This window comes from Cetorhinus maximus, chromosome 23 (genome assembly GCF_964194155.1).
Source record: "Cetorhinus maximus chromosome 23, sCetMax3.hap1.1, whole genome shotgun sequence".
NCBI classification, from domain to species: Eukaryota; Metazoa; Chordata; class Chondrichthyes; order Lamniformes; family Cetorhinidae; genus Cetorhinus; species Cetorhinus maximus.
The window spans coordinates 35906529-35930802 of NC_135901.1; the positions used below are offsets into that span (position 1 = coordinate 35906529).

Genomic DNA, 24274 nt, shown 5'->3' on the forward strand with positions numbered 1-24274 from the left:
ACAGAGTGACAATGTCACTGGACTAGTATTCCCGAGACCCAGGCTGACCTTCTGGGTTCAAATCTCAGACTGGTGGAATTTAAATTCAAGGAATAAAATCTCAAATTGAAAGCTCGTAATTGGACCATGAACCCAACATAGATTGTTGTAAAAGACCATCTGGTTCACTAATGTCCTTTAGGGAAGGAAATCTGCCATCCTTACCCGGTCTGGCCTACCTGTGACTCCGGACCCACAGTAATGTGGTTGGCTCTTCACTGCCCTCTGAAATGGCTGAGGCAGCCACTCAGTTCAAAGCACAATCAGGATGGACAACCAATGTTGGCCTCGTCTGTCCTACATCCCATGGGAATTTTTTAAAAAGGTACCAGTGTTCCGGACTGACAGCGGGTGGAATAGGAAAGGAGGTTTAGGATAGTTCTGGAATAGTCAGAGGGAGAAAAGGCAGGAATGAGGGTTTCAACAGCAAATCGGCTGAAGCAGAAGAGATGGGATGTGTCACAGATGTGGAGGTTGAGAGAGAAAATTGTTTACAATATCAGCTCACCACCACCTTCTCAAGGGCAACTAGGGATGGGCAATCAATGCTGGCTGAGCCAGTGACTCCCACATCCCGGAAATATATAAAGACAAAACAGTGAACATGTGGATGTGGGAGATCAGCTGTTGAGTGTGAATATGGAGTTAGAGACAGTTTGTCCCAGTGGGTTAGTGGGAGGGAGGGAAGCAGCAGGGGCAGGTGATCAGATTGTCTCAATCTTAGTGACAAAGAAGCTCCATGAGCTCCTCACACTTGTTCTTGGATGTGCGAATGGAGGAGGTGGAGAGACCCCTTGAACCAACTTGTGTTAGAGATCCTAAAAAGAGTCAATATACTGTGTTTAACATAGAATTAGTTTATTTGACTTTTATCCAGAATACTAATAAACTCGAGGCCAGTTCTATGTATTAACATCGGCAGAAACAGGCCCCAGTGAACTCGGTTCAGTCCTGGATGTGACTAACAGCAAAATCCAATCACTGCTGTCACTTGTAAACTCGTTGGTGTCTCAGCAGGTCGGATGACAGAGTGAATCCCTTCCCACACTCGGAGTAGGTGAACGGCCTCTCCCTAGTGTGAACTCGCTGGTGCTTAGTGAGTTGAGATGACCACCTGAACCGAGTGTGAACTCAGGTCCCTGAGGCTTTTATAGCATTTCCCACAGTGTGGGCATTTAAAAGGTCTCTCCTGAGTGTGAACTCGCTGGAGGGATAAACCAGGAAATCCATTCCCACACTCAGAGCAGGTGAATGGTCTCTCCCCAGTGTGAACTCGCTGGTGTCTCAGCAGGTGGGATAACTGAGAGAATCCCTTCCCACACAGGGAGCAGGTGAACGGCCTCTCCCCAGTGTGAACTCGCTGGTGTCTCAGCAGGTTGGATGACTGAGTGAACCTCTTCCCACATTTGAAGCAGGTAAATGGTCTCTCCCCATTATGAACTCGCTGGTGTCTCAGCAGGTGGGATAACTGAGTGAATCCCTTCCCACACTCGGAGCAGGTGAACGGCCTCTCCCCAGTGTGAACTCGCTGGTGTGATAGCAGGTCAGATGACTGAGTGAATCCCTTCCCACACCCAGAGCAAGAAAACGGTCTCTCCCCAGTGTGGATTCGCTGGTGCTTCGTGAGTTGAGATGACCCCCTGAACCCAGTCCCACAGTGAGAGCACCTGAATGGCCTCTCGTCAGTGTGAACACATCGATGGGACATCAGGCCCCTGGGGCTTTTATAGCACTTCCCACAGTCTGGGCATTTAGAAGGTCTTTCATCACTGCGAACTCACTGGTGTCTCAGCAGGTGGGATAACCGAGCAAATTCCTTCCCACACTTGGAGCAGGTGAACGGCCTCTCCCCAGTGTGAATTCGCTGGTGCTCAGTGAGGTGAGATGACCACCTGAACCCAGTTCCACAGTGAGAGCACCTGAACGGTCTCTCATCAGTGTGAACACGTTGATGGGACATCAGCTCCCCGGAACTTTTATAGCACTTCCCACAGTCTGGGCATTTATAAACTCTTTCCCCAGTGTGAACTCGCTGGTGTTTCCGCAGGTTGGATGTATCAGTGAATCCTTTCCCACATGTGGGGCAGGTGAACGGTCTCTCCCCAGTGTGACTGTGTCGATGGGTTTCTAGTTGAGACGGGTAATGGAATTCCTTCCCACAGTCCCCACATTTCCACAGTTTCTCCCTGTTGTGACTGTGCTTGTGTCTCGACAGATCAGAAGATCTGCTGAAGCCTCGTCCACACATAGAACACGTGTACAGTTTCTCCCCACTGTGAACGGTGCCTTTTCCTTCCATGTTCAAAATCCGATGATATTCAGGTTACGATAAATTGGGCGACTCCGTCAGATCCTGATGTGATGTTTGGTTTCAGTTTCCTGACTGCAAATCCTCCCCTTCTAATCCCCTGTGAAATTAATTTAAAACAGAAAAAAGGGAGTGAGAGAGAACCCACAAAAACACAAAGGCAGGTTGTGAAATTGAGCTGAATGAAACTGGGAATTTGTGGGACCGGCACTAGGAAAAAGTGACCATGAAAACTGCTGGATTGTCATAAAAGCCCAACTGGTTCACTAATGTCCTTCAGGGAAGGGAACCTGCCACCCGGTTTGGGACAAAGCAAGACTCTGGCTTCTGCAGGAGGATAGAGAAGGACAGAGAGAGAAGAACGAAAGAAGATGAGGGATTTTACATATCTACAACTCATCAGAACTTTGAGAGAATCTCCAAAACGCTCAATTTCCACCCCCATGCATCTGTCCATGACAGTATCGGTAGGAGTGACCACAGACAAAGTCCCACCTTCACACTGAGGATACCCTCCATCATGTTGTGTGGCACTACCACTGTGCTAAATGGGATAGAATTCGGGGAGGCGATGGTGTAGTGGTATTGTTACTGGACTAATGATCCAGAGATCCAAAGTAATGCTCTGTGGACCCGGGTTTGAACCCTGTCATGGCCTAACGATGACCATGAAACCATTGTCGATTGCTGTAAAAACCCATCTGGTTCTCTAATGCCCTTTAGGGGAAAGAAATCTGTCGTCCTCACCTGGTCTTACGTACACGTGGATTCAAATCCACAGCAATATGGTTGACCCTGAAATGGCCTAGCAAGGTTGGAATGAACTGCTACAAAGTCACAAAAAAGGAATGAAACCGGACGGACCACCCGGTATCGACCTCGGCACCAGAAACGACAACGGAAATCTCATCATCAGCTCGACCCTGAAAAGCCCTTTCAAAATTGGGAGAGCTGTCTCACAGACTAGTCAAGTAACAGCCTCACGGAATCATACCTCACAGATAATGTCTCAAACACCACCCATCACCATCCATGTCCCAGCGAGAGGACAGGCCCAGCTAGAAGTGGCGGCACAGCAGTATACAGTTGGGAAGGAGTTACCCTGCAAGTCCTCAACATGAAGTCTCATGGCATCAAGTCAAACATGGGCAAGGAAACCTCCTGCTTATTACCATGGACCGCCCTCCCTCAGCTGATGAATCAGTGCTCCTCCATGTTGAACACCACTTGGAGGAAGCACTGAGGGTGGCAAGGGTGCAGAATGTACTCTGGGTGGGGACATCAATGTCCATCACCAGCAGTGGCTCAGTAGCACCAAGCTGGCCGAGTCCAAAAGGATATAGCTGCTAGACTGGGGCAGGTGGTGAGGGAACCAACAAGATGGAAAAACATACTTGACTTCATCCTCACCAACCTACCTGCCACAGATGTATCTGTCCATGACAGCATCGGTAGAAGTGACCACCGCACAGTTATTGTGGAGACGAAGTCCTGCCTTCACAATGAGGATAACCTCCATCTTGTTGTGTGGCACTACCACTGTGCTAAATGGGATAGATTATGAACAGATCCAGCAACTCGAAACTAGGCATTTGTTGAGGTGCTGTGGGCCATCAGTAGCAGCAGAATTGTACTTGAACACAATCTGTAACCTCATGGCCTGGCATTTCCCCCACTCTACCATTCTTACCATCAAGCCAGGGAATCAACCCTGGTTCAATGAAGAATGCAAGAGGGAATGCCAGGAGCAGCACCAAGCATACCTAAAAATGAGGTGTCAACCTGGTGAAGCTATAACACAGGACTACTTGCGTGCCAAACAGCATAAACAGCAAGTGATAGACAGAGCTAAGTGATCCCACAACCAACGTATCAGAACTGAGCTCTGCAGTCCTGCCACATACAGTCATGAATGGTGGTGAACAGTTAAATAACCCACTGGAGAAGGAGCTCCACAAATATTCCCATCCTCAATAGTGGAGGAGCACAGCACATCAGTGCAAAAGATAAGGCTGAAGCATTTGCTACAATCTTCAGCCATAAGCGCTGAGTGGATGATCCATCTCAGCCTCCTCCAGAGGTCCCCAGCATACAGATGCCAGTCTTCCACCAATTCAATTCACTCCACATGATATCAAGAAATGGCTGAAGGCACTGGATACTGCAAAGGCTATGGGCCATGACAATATTCAGGTAATAGTACTGAAGACGTGTGCTCCAGAACTAGCCGCTCCCCTAGCCAAGCTGTTCCAGTACAGCTACAACACGAGTATCCACTAGGCTGTGTGGAAAATTCCCAAGGTATGTCCTGTACACAAAAAGCAGGACAAATCCAAACCAGCCAATTACCGCCCCATCAGTCTACTCTACATCATCAGTAAAGTAATGGAAGGAGTCATCAACAGTGCTATCAAGCAGCACCTGCTCACTGACGCTCAGTTTCGGTTCCGCCAGGGCCACTCAGCTCCTGACCTCACTAAAGCATTGGTTCAAATATGGACAAAGAGCTAGTCTCCCGAGGTGAGGTGAGAGTGACAGCCCTTGACATCAAGGCAGCATTTGGCAGAGTGTGGCATTAAGGAGCCCGAGCAAAACTGGAGTCAATGGGAATCAGGGGGAAAACACTCCACTGGTTGGAGTCATACCTAACGCAAAGGGAGATGGTTGTGGTTGTTGGGAGGTCAGTCATCTCAGTTCCAGGACATCACTGCAGGAGTTCCTCAGGGTAGTGTGCTTGGCCCAACCATCTTCAGCTGCTTCATCAATGACCTTCCTTCCATCATAAGGTCAGAAGTGGGGATGTTCGCTGATGATTGCACAATGTTCAGCACCATTCACTGCTCCTCAGATACTGAAGCAGTCCATGTCCAAATGCAGCAAGACCTGGAAAATATCAAGGCTTGGGCTGACAAGTGGCAAGTGACATTCACACCATCTTCAGTCATAAGGGCTGAGTGGATGATCCATCTCAGCCTCCTCCAGAGGTCCCCAGCATCACAAATGCCAGTCTTCCGCCAATTCAATTCACTCCACATGATATCAAGAAATGGCTGAAGGCACTGGATACTGCAAAGGCTATGGGCCACGCATCAGGCATTGACCATCTCCAAAAAGAGAGAATCTAACCATCGCTCCTTGACATTCAATGGCATTACCATCACTGAATCCCCCACTATCAACATCCTGGGGGTTACCACTGACCAGAAACTGAACTGCACTAACCATATAAATACTGTGGAATAGCACGATGAGTAACCCGCCTCCTGACGCCCCAAAGCCTGTCCACCATCTACAAGGCACAAGTCAGGAGTTTGGCTGAATACTCCCCACTTGCCTGGATGAGTGCAATTCCCACAACACTCAAAGAGCTTGACACCGTCCAGGACAAAGCAGCCCACTTGACTGGCACCAATCCACAAACATTCACTCCATCCACCAATGACGCAAGTAGCAGCAGTGTGTCCTATCTACAAGATGCACTGCAGGAATTTACCAAGGCTCCTTTGACAGCACCTTCCAAACCCATGACCACTACCACTACTACAGAAGGGCAGCAGACAGATGGGAACACCACCACCTGGAAGTTTCCCTCTAAGTCACTCACCATCCTGACTTGGAAATATATCGGCCGTTCTTTCACTGTCACTGAGTCAAAATCCTGGAACTCCCTTCCTAACAGCAATATGGGTGTACCTACACTACATGGACTGCAGCAGTTCAAGAAGGCAGCTCACCACCTTCTCAAAGGCAACTAGGGGTGGGCAATAAATGCTGGCGCAGCCAGGGAAGCCCACATCCTGTGAATGAAGAAAAAAAAATGACCTGGAACTCAATGCTGACACTCAGAGGCCAATAATATCCAGGTCCTAAATTTCTATCCTGGACTGACAGTGGCCGGTTTGGGAAACGGTTGGTACAGAGCATTGGAAAAGGAGGATCCAGGTCCTGATGAATCAAGTGACTCTGTCAGATCTTCGTAAGATGTTGGGTTTGACTTTCCCATCTGTAAATTCTCCTCTTCTAACCCCCTGTAAAAGGAATTTCCAAAATCCATCCCTGTCAGTCCAGGATAGAAATTCACAACATTCTCACCTCCTGCTACCTGGACCAGGATGACCGCGCATGTGCCCTGCTGCACATTGCCCCCTATAAAGATGGCGGCCGTTACCCCGGGCTTGGCGAAGGGAGAAATCCAGACTTTTGCGGCCCGTTCTCTGCAAACACAAGACCGGTACCTTGTTATTTTAGGTTCTGAGGCCTGCACTGTGTCTTTATGAAGCCTCCGCGCCCACTCCGCTGGCTCCATTCCTCCTCACACACACACTAACTCTGTTAGTTTTCTCCACTCGACATTCTCACACCCGCTCTCAGCAGCTGCAGTCACAGACCAGCACTGCGCATGCTCATGGAATGGGTCACAATGCGCATGCTCATGGAATAGGCCACAATGCGCATGCTCCAACCATCGTCGCACCACACCCATACACACACCATAATGCGCATGTGCAGGAAGCTCCTGCAGTGAGAATAGGGCACATTCTGCTCCCCTTTGAATGCTGGGTACTTCGGCTGCCATTGAAAGCCCCCTTATTTTGGAAAGGAAATTATGTTTCGCGATCCGATGACGTTTGGAGCCAGACGGCCAAGATATAACATTATTAAGTTAATTGCTATGATGAACAACGTGCATGAGCCTCTGCCCCGGGTGCAAATAGCAGCAGAACAACTCCTACAGTTAGGTGTGAAGTCGCTGGATTCTCAACAGATGGTGTGAAAAAGTGATTTTTCTTCCCATGCATTGAACATTGAAACTCCGTCTTATCAGTAAGAATGCAACAAATCATTTGGCAAACGGTGCTTTCACAGTGTGATGTTACCCATAAGTTTTTAACTCACAGTGGGATTTGAAATCCTTCTGACAACGAGTTCTACATTCCCCACCATCAACAGTTATTGAAAAGCGGGTGCTGTAAATCGCAAATAAAAACGGAAAATGGAGCAATTTTCAGCAGACCTAGTGGAGCCTGTGGAGAGAGAAACATAGTGTCTGTGGAGTGCTAAACATAGTTTACATTTCAGGGCTATGACTTTCTATGAAAACTGCACTGCATCAGTGCACAGACCTGAAAATTTAACTGTTTCTCAATTCACGTATTCTCCTTGATATGCTGAGCATTTCCAGCACTTTTTGCTTTTATCTCTAGTGAAAGAAATTGCTCCTGGTTTACACATTAGGATTTGTTAATGGCTAACTTACATTTATTCTCATCCACTCACAAATGGAAATATCTTCCATTTGTCTACAATTTGTCTACCCTGTCAAACCATTTCATTATCTTAAAAGCCTCGGTCATTTCATCTCTCATTCTCTATTCTAGACAAAACCTTTTCAAACTGTTGAATCTTTGTTGATTGGTATAACTTTACAATTATGGTATCATTTCAGTAAATCTTTTTTGCACCTTCTCCAATGCTTCTCGATCTATCCATCATATGGGTACAGAGCTAACCTGAACATAAAAGTCACTAATGCTCCAAATTCCTGTATGTTGGAAGGATCAATAGCTCAGTGGGAGAGGGGACTGTGGTTTCGAGCTGTTATTCACCATCCTCTATTTCAGAAATTCTCCCATTAGCTTAAAATAAGAGACGAAATTGGTAGATACAATGAGCCGGCCTGTAATATTATGTATCATTTACAAAGTTATTTCTCACCCTTACAGCGAAGCAGAGGGCGTTTTTCATTCTAAATTTGCCAATTATATCACCAACAATACCTATCAGAGAATGACTAGGTTTCAGCATGGGGCAAGTGGAAAGTTCAATTAACATGATTAGCAAGCAGCGAGCAAGTGAATTTGCAATTTGTGTGCACCTTGTTTGTGCATTTTCCATATTAATACTTAAATTGAATATGTCACTCTGTCGTGAGTATATTCAAGTTGGGAATCCCTGAATATTTGGACACTAAGGGAATCAATGGATATGATGATAGGGCGGGAAAGTGAAGTTGAGCTGGAAGATCATTCAATGGTGGAGCAGGCTCAAGGGGCCGTGTGGTCCACCCCTGCTCCTATTTCTTGTGTTCTTATGAACATCACCGTGAATCATTTCCAACAAGCACAACAGATGCAGCCCCCGCCCCTTTCACCTCCTCCCTTTCCACTTTCCTGGGCCCTAAACATACTTTCTGGGTGACACTGTGATTTACTTGTATTTTTCACATTTTAGTATTGTGCATTCATTGCTCACAATGTGATCTGTTATTCACTGAGGAGACTCAATTCAGATTGGGTGACTGCTTTGTGGAACATCACCATTCAGTCTGCAAGTGTGATTCTGAGCTCCCAGTAATTTGTTTTTATAATTCTCCATCCCACTCCCACTCTGACCACTCTGTCGTCGGCCTCCTACACTGTTCCAATCAAGCTCAGTGGAAGCTGGGGAAACAGCAGCTCATCTTAAATTCGGCAATTTATAACCTCCCAGGCTCAACATTTATTTCAACCTTTTCAGATCATAACCAATGCTCCCACATTTTTCGACAGTAGATGCTGGTAACGGTCCTGCTGTTACCATTCATACCTCTTCTGGATCTGTCTTTTGTTTCTTCACTTGTCCCATTAGTTTATTTCCTTGTCTCATTATCACCCAATGTTGCCTTGCACCATCATCCCCTTTGCCAGTCAATCACTCCAGCCTTCCACCCTATCACAATACCGTTTGTTCTTTCCTTCTCTCCCCCTCTCTTACCCCTGACTCTGTACTTGTTTGTAAATCTCTATATTAAATTGTTAAATCTCTATATTCTTCCAGTTTGGATAAAAGTTCAACGACCTGAAACATTCACTCTGTTTCCCTCTCCATAGAAGCTGTTTGACCTGCTGAGTGTTTCCAACATTTTCTGTTTTGAGGTCAGATTCCCAGCGCCTGCAGTATCTTGTTTTGGGGTCACAGTGGATCAGTTTTCTCTTGCTTATTGTTACCTGTTGTTATGATATGACAGGTGGTATTTGCTAGGCTGACCAAAACCACAAGGGAAACCTGGCCACGCTATCACAACGATTTGTATTTATTACGAGAAGGTTTGTGCACTGAATTCAGAAGTAATGAGTCCACTAACACCTTTAGAGATTTTAAAAATTAAATTAAAACATTTATTAACAAAGGAAAGGAATAAAACACATACACAAATGACACTTTCTTAATATTGTAACAAATCCCAAAAATCATGAGTAACCTGACTCCCAACTACACAACCCCTTTAAGGCAACAGTCCAAAATAGACTTTAGATTTAGAGAGGCATCCAGCAAAGTTACTACAAGCTCCCACTCGACAGTGGAATTCCAAAGTCTTTCAACACAACTTCGGTTACTGGAACAGCAGGCTTCTGAAAAAGTGGCGAGAGGCGTTTCCACATGTCTGTTCCATACAGTGTATCTTTTAGATCATACACGGGCACCCTTCATACAACTTCGATCCTTCTTTAAATATCTTTCATCCTCTTTAATCAGTAAGTCCCATTGTTCCCACATGTCTTTGGAATATACTTTTCTCATACTATAAAAATCTTTCATGTTGTCATTATGATCTTTTCCTTTTGGGAAAAGTAAACATAATAATCTTGCCGTATTTATCCTGTCAGTTGTAAAACTTTATCACGTTTCTCTGAAAACCAAACACCTCTCCGCTTCTCTATAAATTCAAATTTCATTCACACCCAATCTACTGACTTTACCCCAGCTCACTCATTAGCATTTTAAATGCCATTGTTACGCCTAACTCTTTTGATAGCTTCAACCTTGCAGTCTATCCTATTCTAATTCAGTTAAATCAGGCACACGGAGAACCAATCACACACACACAATATCCCACAATAATATTATGAAAAATATGAAACTTTCGTGGCACTGTTTAAAAGTGAAAAAGGAGCTTTAGAGAATGAGACAATAACTCTCACTCTTTTCGACATAAAACTAAACTCACTGTTAAATCCTCCTCAGTAACAATTTGAAACACAAAGCTTCCAGCCGGGGTTGAACCCGGGACTTTCTCATGTAACGTAAATGTTATGGGGAGGCAGTGGTGTAGTGGTGTTGCAATTGGACTGGTGATCCAGGGTAATGCTCTGGTTTTGAATCCCGCCAGATGGTGGAATTTGAATTCAATAAGTATCGGGAATTAGAAGTCTAATAATGATCAGAAAACCATTGTCAATTGTCGCAAAAAACCAACTGGTTCACTGATATCCTTTAGGGGAGGAAATTGTCTGATCTACATGTGACTCCCGGCCCACAGCAATGTGTTTGACTCTTAAAAATGCCCTCTGTAAAAATGTACAAGAGCAATTAGGCATGAACAATAAATGCTGGCCGAGCCAGTCATGCCCACATCCCACAAGCGAATAAAAAACCGTGGTAGTCCCTGCACTAGGGAAATGAGTGTGAATCCCCCCCGGACAGAGGGGAACTGACCATCCATCTCTAGCTCTAATTCCCAAACAGAAAATGCTGCCAAGAATCAGCAAGTCAGGCTGAGTCTGTGGCCGCTCTCACTATTTGAAACTGTCACAATGCCCCGCTGATTGACGGCAGCTCTGGACCAATAGGGAGAGGGGGCATGACCGGAAGACCGTGCGGGTGCGGCTGGTCTTCTAACCAATCGGAGTGAATGAGAGGCGGGGCCTGGCTGAGTGGAGCATGCGCAGTGTGAGTAATGGCGATAGAGGGACGCGTCTCAGAAACGTAATTGGTGAGTGGGTGAATACTGGAGCAGAGGGAGCAATAGATCCGGACGGTGAGTGGAGCGGATTCGTAAACATGTTGTGTAAGCAGCAAATCTCGAAAAAGAACTCCCCGGTCCCCCGTCTGCACGGGGCGTGGGCCGCAACTCGCAGAGTTGGGCCGGGTTATCGGACGCCATCTTTATTGGGGGCGATGTGCAGCACGGCGCATGCGGGGCCGCCATCTTTGTAGGGGGCAATCACGTCCCTTAGATAATATCACAAAAAACTACTGCGGATGCTGGAAATCCAAAACAAAAACAGAATTACCTGGAAAAACTCAGCAGGTCTGGCAGCATCGGTGGACCGATGCTGCCAGACCTGCTGTGTTTTTCCAGGTAATTCTGTTTTTGCCTTAGATAATATCACCAGCTTCAACACCTCTTTGTTCTTTTGTCTAAGACATCTTTTGGTTATCTCCACCTATCACTGGCCCTCTATCCAGCTCTACTTGTCCCACCCCCCTTAAACCAGCTTATATTTCACCTCTTTTCTATTTTTCCTTAGTTCTGTTGAAGAGTCATATGGACTTGAAACGTTAACTGTGTTTCCTCTCCGGAGATGCTGCCAGACCTGCTGAGTTTTTCCAGCTATTTTTTTTTGTTTTTTAGGGGGCAATGTTTTGAATCCCTGGGAGGAGCTTGTTCCCCGTTGTTCAGAATGGAGACAACTTGTCCATCAAGTTGCAATACCCTTTGAGTCCCAATGTCTTATTGATGAGGCAGAGCGGCGGTAGAGAAGAAATGAAAAGGAAGTAAAACCTGCTCTCTGGATCCCACTGCCCCATGTACCCAAACATCTGTTGGTCTGTTCAGTCACATAAAGACCCAGGGCAGAAACCCACAACCCTGAGGACGTCATCCTCCAATTGGGGCATTGACAATGATGACGAGGGGCAGGGCGCATGCGCGGTCATCCTGGTCCAGGTAGCAGGAGGAGAGAGTATTGTGAATTTCTATCTTGGACTGACAGGAATAGGTTTTGGAAACTCCTTTTACAGGGGGTTAGAAGGGGAGGATTTACACACAGCAACTCAAACCAAGAGAAATGCTTATCTCTTCTCAATTTATATCCTGGACAGACAGTAATGTATTTTGTAAACTTCTTTTGCAGGATAATAGAAGAGAACAGATGGGAAACCCAAACCAAACATCACTTAAAAATCTGACAGAATCACTCAATTCATCAGGACCTGGATAGTATCGGCCTCTGAATGTAAGTATTGAGTTCCAGGTCATCACCACTCACTGTATAAAATATGTTTCTCACATGCTCCCTCTGTCTCTTGTCCTAATCTTAATTTGTGTCCTGTAATCCTTTTGCAATCAGCTAATGCGAGCATCTTTACTTTATCTACCTTATCTAAACCTATAATAAACTGGTACACCTTATCAAATCTCCCCTCAATCTCCTTTGCTCCAAAGAAAACAACCCCAGTTTTTCCAACCTCACCTTGTAACTAAAATCCCTCATTCCTCGACCCATTCTGGTAAATCTCCTCTGCCCCCTCTCAAGGACCCTCACATCCTTCATAATGTGTGGTGGTCACTGGTTTGCACAGACCCAGATGTTCTGTGTCCATGTGTGTGGCATCATCACACATCGACAATTACATGGTGACATCACCCCGCTCTCTGGGTATTTCCTCAACTGGGAGATTTTTCTCTAACTCCAGTGCTTCTGATATCTTTCCAGCTGCAGGCTCCAGCAGGAGATTTTAAAATTGAAAACTAAGAAATTGTTTCATAGTTGAGAATTTTTGACCATTCGTCTAAAATTTATGCTTTTAGTGCCATATTCTGTTATCTGTGAGAGTTCCCAGGGCTCTGGGGCCAGTGTGACTCCTTTACTGTGGATCTGAATCCATGTCCATCTATTGCTTTGTTGTCTAATTTCAGAGTCTTGTGTTGGCCCAGACCGGGTGGCAGGACAATGAACCAGTTGGATTTTTATGACAATCCAGCGGTTTTATAGTTTTTTTTTCCTTGTGCCGGCCCCACAAATGACCAGAGTCATTCAGCTCAGTTTCACAACTTGCCTTTGTGTTTTTGTGGATTCTCTCTCACTCCCTTTTTTCTGTTTTAACTCAATTTCTCAGGGGATTAGAAGGGGAAGATTTGCAGTCGAGAACCTGAAACCAAACATCACAACAGGATCCGACGGAGTTGCCCAATTTATCGTAACCTGAATATCACCGGATTTTGAACATGGAAGGAAAAAGCACCATTCACAGTGGGGAGAAACTGTACACGTGTTTCATCTGCAAACGAGGCTTCAGCCGATCATCTGGCCTGTCAAGGCATAAATGCAATGGGGAGAAACCATGGAAATGTGAGGACTGTGGGAAGGGATGCAAATCCCCATCGGAGCTGGAAATCCATCGACGCAGCCATACAGGGGAGAGGCCATTTACCTGTTCTGAGTGTGGGAAGCGATTCTCTCGTTCATCTGACTTGCTGACACACCAGCTAGTTCACACTGATAAGAGACCTTTCAAATGCTCAGACTGTGGGAAATGCTTTAAAAGTTACAAGCAACTGATGTCCCATCAGCGTGTTCACACTGAGAAGAGACCATTCAGGTGCTCTCACTGTGGGACTGGGTTCAAGGCATCATCTGACCTCACTAAACATCAGCGCACTCACACTGGGGAGAAGCCGTTCATCTGCTCAGAGTGTGGGAAGAGATTCACTTTGTCATCCCACCTACTGTCACACCAGCGGGTTCACAGTGGCGAGAGACCATTCACCTGCACCGATTGTGGGAAAGGATTCACGCGATCATCCCACCTGCTGACACACCAGCAAGTCCACACTGGGGACAGATTATTCACCTGCTCCGTGTGTGGGAAGGGATTCACTCAGTCAGCCAAACTGGTGAAACACCAGCGAGTTCACACTGGGGAGAGACCATTCATCTGTTTCATGTGTGGAAAGGGATTCACTCAGTCAGCCAACCTGCAGAAACATGAGCGAATTCACACTGGGGAGAAGCCTTTCACCTGCTCCGTGTGTGGGAAGAGATTCACTCAGTCATCCACCCTGCTGAGACACCACCGAGTTCATGAGTAACTAGAGGGAGTGGATTTTGTGACTGAAACGTGCTCATTGACATAGGGGTTAGTGATCTGTATGGAAGTCAAATAATGCAGCCTTCAGTTGAACACCCAATGTGTCGAGTCTTTTTAATATCTCAAACACAAGTCAGTTCCTTTTGAAGGGCTCTCCCTCTCCCCTGTCTCCTCCACCCTCACCTCCAACGAGTGTGAGGAGCTCATGGAGCTACTTTGTCACTTAAATTAAGACAATCCGATCAGCTGCCTCTGCTGCTTCCCTCGCTTCCACTTGCCCACCGGGACAAACTGTCTCTAAAGTTCCCCCTTGTCCGAGCCCTGAACCCACGTTTTTCATCAGTTTCTCTCCCACCTCCCCTCATGTCCTCTCGGTGTTCATCTTGTCCATGAGACCCACCTCCTGCTCCATTGACCCTATTCTCACTAAACTGCTGATCACCCAACTTCCCCATGTTAGCTAATATTGTTAACAGCTCTCTCTCTCTACAGATACTGTCCCTCTCTCCTTCTAATCTGCCATCATTACCCCCTCCCCAATAAAGCCAACCCTTGTCCCCACTGTCTTTGAAGACCCGCACTAGATCTCTAACCTCCCTTTCCTCTACAATATCCTGGTCACCCCCTAAATCCATGTCCATTTACCTGGAGTTCCATTATTGAATCCGTCCAATTGGATTTATTCCCGTGCCGCAGTATTGAAGCAGATCACACAGAATCACAGTGCAGAATCACATCACATCAGGATATGATGGAGTCACCCAATTTATCATAACCTGAATATCATCGGAGTTTGAACGTGGAAAGAAGTTGGACTGTTCACAGTGGGGAGAAACCGTACACGTGCTCTGTGTGTGGATGTGGCTTCAGCCAATCAATGAAGTTGATTTCAGCCAATGAACTCTCAAAACATAAATGTGATCAGAACGGGGACAAACCATAGAAATGTGAAGACTGTGGGAAGGGATTCAGATCCCCCTCTGAGCTGGAAACCCATCGGTGCAGTCAGACTGGGGAGAGACCGTTTACCTGCTTCACCTGTGGGAAGGGATTCACTTAGTTATCCCACCTGCTGAGGCACCAGCAAGTTCACACTGGGGAGAGACCTTTTAATCGCCCAGACTGTGAGAAGTGCAATAAAGGTTTGGGGATCTGATGTCCCACCAACGTGTTCACACTGATGAGAGACCATTCAGATGTTCTCACTGTGGGACTGGGTTCAGGCGATCATCTCATCTCACTGTGCACCAGCGTGTTCACACTGGAGAGAGGTCGTTCACCTGCTCCCAGTGTGGGAAGGGATCCAACCTGTTGTCCGAGCTGCTGTCACATCAGCGAGTTCATACTGGGGAGAGACCTTTTAATTGTCAAGACTGTGGGAAGTGCTATAAAAGTACTGGGGAGCTGATGTCCATCAACGTGTTCACACAGACGAGAGACCGTTCAGGTGCTCTCACTGCGGGACTGGATTAAGGCAATCATCTCAACTCATTCTACACCAGCGAATTCACACTGGGGAGAGACCGTTCATCTGCTCCGAGTGTGGGGAGGGATTCACTCAGTCATCTCACCTGCCGATACACCAAAGAGTTCACAATGACAAGAGACATTTTAAATGCCCAGACTGCGGGAAGTGTTTTAAAAGTTCCAAGAAACTGATGTCCCATAAAGAGTTCACACTGACAACATACCATTCAGGTGCTCTCACTGTGGGAATGGGTTCAAGACATCATCTAAACTCACTGCACACCAGCGAATTCACACTGGGGAGAGGCCGTTCACCTGCTCTGTGTGTGGAAAGGGATTCACTCGGTCATCAAACCTGCTGAGACACCAGCGAGTTCACAAGTAACTGCAGTGAATGGATTTTGCTGTTAATCACATCCAGGACTGAACTGTGTTCATTGGAGTCTGTTTCTGCTGAAGTTAATAAGCTCCACTCACATATAGGGGTTAATATTTTGGCTAAAAATCAAATAAATCAGCTTTTTGTTGAATGCAAACTTATTATCTCTCACACAAGTTAGTTCCTTTTGAAGGGCTCTCCCTCTCCCCTGTCTCCTCCATCCTCACCTCCAACAACAAGTGTGAGGAGCTCATGGAGCTTCTTTGTCACTAAGATCGAGACAATCCGATCAGCTGCCTCTGCTGCTTCCCTCCCTTCCACTAGCCCATTGGGACAAACTATCTCTAAAGTTCCCCCTTGTCTGAGCCCTGAACCCACATCTTTCTTTAGTTTCCTCCCCCATTTCCCCTCATGCCCTTTTAGTGCTCATCTTGTCCATGAGACCCACCTCCTGATCCATTGACCCTATTCCCACTAAACTGCTGATCACCCAAATTCCCCATGTTCAATGAGATTGTTAACAGTTCTTTCTCTCCAGGTACTGTCACTCTCTCCTTCAAATCTGCAATCATCACCCCCCTCCTCAAAAACAAACCTTTCACCCGACTGTCCTTACTGCCCCATCTCAAACCTCCCTCTCCTCTCCACACTGTTCCAATGTGCTGTCACCTCCCAAATACTGGGATTCTCAGTGTGAACAGGGTGGGGTGTGTTTGGAGACAGGATGTCCCAGTTCTCCACCCTGGGATTCTCAGTGTGAACAGGGTGGGATGTGTTTGGAGATGGGATGTCCCAGTTCCCCACCCTGGGATTCTCAGTGTGAACAGGGTGGGATGTGTTTGGAGACAGGATGTCCCAGTTCTCCACACTGGGATTCTCAGTGTGAACAGGTTGAGATGTGTTTGGAGACAGGATGTCCCAGTTTTCCACCTTTAAAGGGACAGGGACAGGACCAGCTGGGCTGAATGACGCTACTTTATGACATCACTGCAGTGCCTAGTAACCATTCTCCCTGAGCCCTGCTCATTATGGGCTGGCTTTAGCTCAGTGCTGTTACAGGGAGGGAAACAGGAGGAGGATTCGCGCCGTGTGGAGCTCAGGATCAATGGGGAGAGATACAGGATCAATTTCTACCTGACTGAGTGAGAAATGTCATTGTCCCGGACACTCCCTGTCCCTCAGTATCTGTATCCGGGGGACAGGCTGATGGGTTTACTCTGTATCTAATCCGTGCTGTGTTTGACTGGAGAGTGTTTGATTCTGACAATAGTTGTTCACCCCGATGATGATGAGATAAACCCATCAGCTTCTTCCCTAGACACAGATCCTGAAAGACAAGGAGTGTCTGTAATATTTTAGACCATGTCTTTGACCCAGTTTTGAACTCCTTGCTCACATCTCCCCCCGTCCTGTTTATTCTATTGAAAAGACCCCCCCAGTTTCTCCAGTCTCTCCTCAATGGAAACAGTTGAATTAAGTTAGAAACTCAAGCAGGAGCTTCACAGCAGACAGGTCACCATGAGAAAACATTTCATTCCACAGTCAGTTGTTATCATCTGGAATACACTGTCTGAAAGTTTGGTGGGAGCAGGTTCAACAGTAACTTTCAAAAGGGAATTGGGGAAATGCTTGAAGGAAAACTTTGACAGGGCCATGGGGAAACAGCAGGGGAGAGGACTATTCAGGTAACTCCTCCAAAGAGCTGGCAAAGGCACGATGGGCCGAGTGGCCTCATTTTGGGCTGTATCTTCTCATCCGTGGTATCATCTCTGTGCATCTCTCCTGCACCCTCTCCATGGCCCTGACATCATTCCTGTTATAAGATGCGAGAATTTGACTCAATATTCTAAATGCAGCCTAACCATTGATTTATAATTAATTTTACATAGAAAATTGGAGTAACAGGTTCAAACAGCATTTTAAACTTGTCCTTCAAATTTAAAGATTTGTGTATCTGAACCCCTTGTAACATGGCTAAAAGGCATTGAGATAAATGCCTGATAAAATGTGTGTTATGGGATAGAGAAGTTTAGTCTGAGTTAGAAACTCAAACAGGCTCTTCACTGCAGACAGGTCACCATGGCAACACTGATAAGACATTCCATTGCACAGAATCAGCTCATTGGAAACTCGAATCAGATCAGGGAAAAGGACAGAGTTTGTCTGTTATTAACCACAATATTATCTGCAACCAGAGTGAGGAATAGAATAAATCAGACTATAATGTGTGATGTTCATACCTATAATTGTGAAACTATCAGAAATAACAGAATTAACAGTGGGCAGGGGAGTTTAGGGAGAATGAGAAAATTCCTGAAGAAAAGTAACTGCTGGGAACCAGGGAATGTGTCCTTGTAAATCACAGATTAGAGAAATTCCAGCTGTCTTTTCCTCACTTCCTGCCAAAACCCAGCAGAGAAGACAAAGAAGAGTCAGGGGCCAGAGCTGGATCACTACAGGGAATAAAAGTGAGGGGATACTGATGTAAGGGGGCAATCGGGACTGGAGACACCCTCAATTTAAAAGAAGGGGGAAGGCATCACCCTCCATTTTACACACGGGGAAGGGATCTCCCCCCATTTAAAGGATGGAGAATGGATCTCCCTCCATTTGAAAGAAGAGGGAAGGGATCTCCTTCTATTTTAAAGATGGGTAAGGGATCTCTCTCCATTTAATAGATGGAGAAGGATCTCCCTCCATTTTAAAGATGGAGAAGGGATATGTCACAGGATATTGTTCATACCCAGGCATGTTTACAAATTTTTGAAGCTTTATTTTTTTCTTCAGCCGACTATCTCTGCTTTTAATTTGAACTTCAATACATCGGATAATCGCAATTTTCAATCTCATAATTCAAGTGCTGAGGGAGCTTTACCCTTTATCTAATCCCATGTATACCTGTCCTGGGAGTGTTTGATGGGGACCGTGTAGAGGGAGCTTTACTCTGTACCTAATCCCGTGCTGTACCTGTCCTGGGAGTGTTTGATGGGGATAGTGAGATGGAGATTTACTCTGTATCTAACTCTGTGCTGTACCTGTGTTTGATGGGGACAGTGTGGAGGGAGCTTTACTCTGTATCTGACCCCGTGCTGTACCTGTCCTGGAAGTGTTTGATGGGGACAGTGAGATGGAGATTTACTCTGTATCTAACTCCGTGCTGTACCTGTGTTTGATGGGGACAGTGTGGAGGGAGCTTTACTCTGTATCTGACCCCGTGCTGTACCTGTCCTGGGAGTGTTTGATGGGGTCAGTCTAGCAGGAACGCACATATAGCCAGAAACACACAAAACACACAGACACATGGAGACAGAATCATGCTGAGTCAATGGCTGATTTTTAAATCTAAATTGATCCTTTCAAATGTCCTTTCTCAATCCAAATCGTCCCGTGAAAGAGAGGCAGATGTGGATGGAGCTTTCATCACTCACTCGTAAAGATGTCTTTCTGAAATTGTCTCGAGCCTTGGAGTGACCTCCCCTGGAGTAAGGTGAGCAGTTTTGGTCTCCTTATCTAAGGAAGGATACACTTGGCATTGAGGAAGTGCAGCGGATGTTCACCAGACTCATCCCTGGGATGGTGGGATTCCCTTATGAGGAGAGATTGAGGAAACTGGGCCTGTATTCTGTGCGCTTCGAAGAATGAGAGGTGGTCTCATTGAAGCTTAGAAAATTCTCACAGGATGTGGCAGGGTAGATGTGGATAGGAAGTTTCCCTGGCTGGGGAGTCTAGAACCAGGGGAAACAGTCTCAGAATAAGGGGCAGGCCCATTAGGACTGAGATGAGGAGGAATTTATTCACTCTGGGGGTGGTGAATCTTTTGAATTCACTACCCCAGAGGCTGTGGAAGCTCAATCATTGACCATGTTCAACAGAGAAATCGATAGGTATCTGGAAACTAATGAGATCAAGGGGAAAATGGAGGAGAGGGAGATGATCAGCCATAACCTGTTTGAATGCTGGAGGAGGCATGACAGGCCGAATGGACCCCTCCTGTTCCTATATTCCCATGTGACAGCAACACACTGAATATCGGTCTGGATAATTCAAGGCTGAATTCATTAAATATACCTTGCAGTCAATATTGGCTGATCAGATGCTGCAAATGTTTTTGAACTCAAGACACACAAATATTTTCTCCCTGTCTACTCTGTCCATGCCCCTCATGATCTTGAATCTCTCTCTTTCTTCAGGTAACATGTCCTATGAGGGCCTTGGTCTTCCATGTCTTGCTTGATGGTTGTGCTTGACAAGGTACTGTGGTGGTTTGCCATTGCCTTCTGCAGGTTCTGGCTGACCAGGAGACTCTCCCACTCTTACCGCCTGCCATCAGGTGTATTGGAAGGATTTCCAGGCTGATAATCAACCTGTTTGGCCACGTTATGAACACACCTTCCATGGTCATCAAGTCCTGAAGTGGGATTTGAACCTGGAGCTACTGGCTCAGAGGATGGGGCACTAACCCCCACCAGCGTGTTGTATATCCCTATCAATTCTCCCCTCATCCATCTTTTCTCCAAGGAAAACAGTCCCAACATCTCCTATCTATCTTCGTAACTGAAGTTCCTCATCCCTGAAACCATTCTCGTGAATTTTTTCAGCTCTTTGTCCAGTGGTTTCACATCCTTCCTGAAGTGTGGCACCCAGAACAGGACACAATACTCGAACTGAGGCCTAACTCGTGCCTTATACAAGTTCAACATAAACTCCTTGCTCTTGTACTCTGTGGCCCTGTGAATAATCAATGATCCCTGTTTATTCTCTCTTTGATTCTCTCTCGTTATCTCTCTCTCTATCTCTCTGGGAATCTCTAAAAAAAAACTACAATCCTCAGTCAGCCATTTGAAGTTTCTTCACAGGGGCCATTTTCTCCCCAAATCCCTGCAACATCGGAGCAAGATTTACTCTTGTACACCAAATATCTGGCAATAAACACCAACATTTCATAAGGGGATGTTATAAGGGGATAGTGCAGAAGGAGATTTACTTTGTGTCTAAAGCTGTGCTTTACAAGCCCGAGGAGAGTAGATGGAGCTTCCCAGGTCATCGTTGGGTTTTCTTGTATTTGCTGATATTTCATCAAGTCATTTGCTTTTTAATTTCACCCCCTGCACTTTCTCCATTACTCTAACCATGTTGATCACATATCACACTCACTCTCTCACACTTGTTAGGCCCCAGGCGTGCACACACACACACACACTCACTCTCATGTTCGCACAAACTCATGCAGAGACACAGTCATGCACAACATCTCCCCCACGGGCCTGTGCATGGATTCATGTAGGTACCACATGTGCACACACACGTACACATGCATGGCTGTACACACATGCACCCTCTCACACACTTACACACTCTCAATCACACCCACACACACACTCACAGTAAAGTGTATGATCTGTTGAAATGTTGCTGATGTTGTTACTCTCAGTCCACACGGTACCTTCATGTTACTAGTGGATGTTTTCACATCTGTTCTGATAACTGTCATCGCACAGGGGCAAAATTTCACTGGGTCAACATTCTCACCAAACATGAAATCATCCACAAAGCAAGACTCACAAATTGAACACGAGTTTCCTTGTTTGATTCTCCCTGGCCTCTTCTGATTCTCTGATAGATTCCTGGTGCTGGGACAGAGAGACCGAACGAGAGGGAGAGATAGGAGGTGGGAAAGGGAGGTAGGGGAGGCAGGCAGAGAGATTTCAGATATCTGCAACTCAATCAGAACTTCAACAGAACCACCAAAAGCCTCAATCTCCACCATTTGGAAGGTCCATCACGTCCAAGTTCCCCTCCAAGTCACACTCTGTCCTGAGTTGTCTGACGTCCAGAAACGGATGAGCAGAAATCTCTTCCCTGATACAATCTCCACTCCTAGCCATCGATTCCATCCCTGTCCCTGGGAACTGTCTGAGGCTGAAACAGACTGATCACAGCCATGACAAAATATTTTACCCCATAATAAACTTCCAACCACATATCTGCATCATCACCAAGACTGCCTATTTCCACATCAGTAACATCACCCTACTCCAGCCCAGTCTCAGCTCATCTGCTGCTGAAACTATCATCCATTCCTTTGTTACCTCCAGACTTAACTATCCTAACACACTCCCAGCCGGCCTCCCATATTCAACCTCCCTGTAACCTTGAGATCATCTAAAACTCTGCTGCCCGTGTGCTTACTCGTCCATCACCCCTGTGCTCACTGGCCTGCAATGGGTTAAGAAGCATCAAAATGTTAAATATTTCATCCATTTTTTCAAATCCCTATCTCTGTAATCTCCTCCAGCCTCACAACCCTCCAAGATATCTGCGCTCCTCTTATTCCAACCTCCTGAGCATTCCCGGTTTTAACTGTTCCACCTTTGGTGGCCGCGCCTTCAGCTGCCATTGCCGTAAGCTGTGGAATTTACTCTATAAACCTCTCGACCTCTCCCACCTTGCTTTCCTACTTTAAGATAATCCTTAAAACCTACCTGTCTAACCAAGCTTTTGGTCACCTGCCCTAATATCTCCTTATGTGGCTCAGCATCAAATGTTTCTTGATAACATTCCTGTGAATCACCTTGAAACGTTCTATTACACAAAGGCACTATACAAATTGTTGTTGTTGATTTGGACATATATCACTGTTCCTTCATCATTGCTGGGTGAATAACCTGTAACTCCTTACCTAACAGCATTGTGGGAGCACCTTCACGACACGGACTGCAGCAGTTCAAGAAGGTCAAACATCTTCTTCTGCACAGGCAACTGGAGATAGTAATATTTGCTGGTCTTGTTAGTAAAAGTGTAGGGGAGTGGGAATAACTAATTTGCTCTTGCAGAGAGCCAGCATGGACATGATGGGCTAAATGGCCTCTGTCTGTATTGTAATCATTCAATGATTTTGTGCCTCGATGAGAAAGTACCTACATTGGAAGCCAGGGACCACCTTCTGTAACCGACACCCACCCTGATACAAACCGGCTCTTAATTGGTCCATCTGTGTTTCTAGACTCGGTTCTGTGGGCAACGCCTGCAATAAAATAATAGCAAAATACTGCGGCTGCTGGAAATCTGAAATAAAAAGAGCAAATGCTGGAAATACTCAGCAGGTCAGGCAGTTTCTGTGAAGAGAGAAACAGAGTAAACATTTCAGGGGGTGCAGAATGAAATACGGGGAATATAAATAGTGCAGAATTTGATGGTCAAGAGAAATGGAAGTGAAATGGACTATAGCGCAGGAAAAACAATTCCTGACTATGAAATATACTATGGGAAGATGAAACTGGGAAGCCAGCAGCACATGGTCAGGGGATGGGCAATGGTGGAAACCTCATTCACCGATGGTCAGTGAAAATAACACTAAATATCAAATCAGGGGCAGAGGAAGTAAGACCATGGCAGAGAGGAGATAAGGGAGGGCAGAGGAGAAACAGCGCAATGGATGGACATGGATTCAGATCCAGTGTAAAAGAGCCCGAGAGCCATGAAATTTCACATGGATAACCGAGCGGAGCACTGAAAGCTCAAAGTTATGGATGAATGGTCAGAAATACTCACCTCTGAAACGATTTCAGTCTTTCAAATTTAAACTGTCCTGCTGGAGGCTGCAGCTGGAGAGACACCAGAAGCACTGGAGTCAGAGATTACAAAAATCCCGCCTTCCAGCCAAAACCCAGTAAGTGAGATGACGTCACATTGCAATTGTATTCTTTACACACTGAGTGGTTTGGATCTGGAATGCGCTGCCTGAGAGTGTTACAGAAGCTGATCTAATCGAGACTTTCCAAAAAGAATTGTATCATTATCTGAAGAGGAAAAGGTTTCAGGGCTATGGGGAAAAGGTGGGAGATTGGTACAAAGTGAATTATTCTTGCAGAGAGCCAGGAGATACTCGTCGGGCTGAATGATCTCCTTCTGTGCTGTAACAGATTATAATTCTAATGGGACAGGTAGATATCAAATAAAAAGGATTTAGTAAGTAATAAAAGTTGAAATATACTGTAAAAGGAAAAGGTTTAGAAGGTGCAGAGGAACAGAGCAGGAAAGACATGGAAGATTCTAACTAATGCATCATCTTAGTGATCAACAGGTTTGAGAATCCAGTATCAAGAACTTTAATACATTTTAAGAAATACAAGCTGCTCCGATCCTCTGTCCTCCACCATAACTTACACTGATCCATCAATCAGAATAAACATGCAAGTCCCATGTGTCCACAGTCACTTACACGAGGT

General features: G+C 45.9%; 2 protein-coding genes and 1 pseudogene across 2 annotated transcripts in view; 1 reads left to right on the forward strand and 2 right to left on the reverse strand.

The window, feature by feature from the left end:
- LOC144697496 (uncharacterized) overlaps positions 1-24274 on the reverse strand; it is a 253619-nt gene that overhangs the window by 207135 nt on the left and 22210 nt on the right. The gene's annotated exons all lie outside the window — the stretch shown is intronic.
- Positions 1-24274, forward strand: part of LOC144697978 (uncharacterized) — a 608842-nt gene that overhangs the window by 180584 nt on the left and 403984 nt on the right. Inside the window, exon 2 of the mRNA XM_078569928.1 lies at positions 12244-12345. The gene's annotated coding sequence lies outside the window, so the exon portion shown is untranslated. The remainder of the gene's footprint in view (positions 1-12243; positions 12346-24274) is intronic.
- The window catches only part of LOC144697974 (uncharacterized), a 102866-nt pseudogene that overhangs the window by 51656 nt on the left and 26936 nt on the right, over positions 1-24274 (reverse strand).